The following is a 219-nucleotide window of genomic DNA, read 5'->3' on the forward strand; positions in this document are numbered from 1 at the left end:
CGGCCCGTGGGCCGTGACCGTGAGGGAGGCGGACGCGGTGGGCACGTGGATGGGAGGGGAGCGGGCGGAGGCAGTGGGGAACGGCCGCCGTTGGATGGGTGGGGGCGCGGGTTTGACTGACCGGCCGTCGGGGGTGGAGCCGAATTAAAATCGGAAGGCACGGTTGGCCGGCGCGGCACGTCGCGGTGCGGGACGGATGCCGTGCCCAGGGGGGACTCC

The sequence above is a fragment of the Triticum dicoccoides genome, chromosome 3A (genome assembly GCF_002162155.2).
Source record: "Triticum dicoccoides isolate Atlit2015 ecotype Zavitan chromosome 3A, WEW_v2.0, whole genome shotgun sequence".
In the NCBI taxonomy this organism is placed as follows: domain Eukaryota; kingdom Viridiplantae; phylum Streptophyta; class Magnoliopsida; order Poales; family Poaceae; genus Triticum; species Triticum dicoccoides.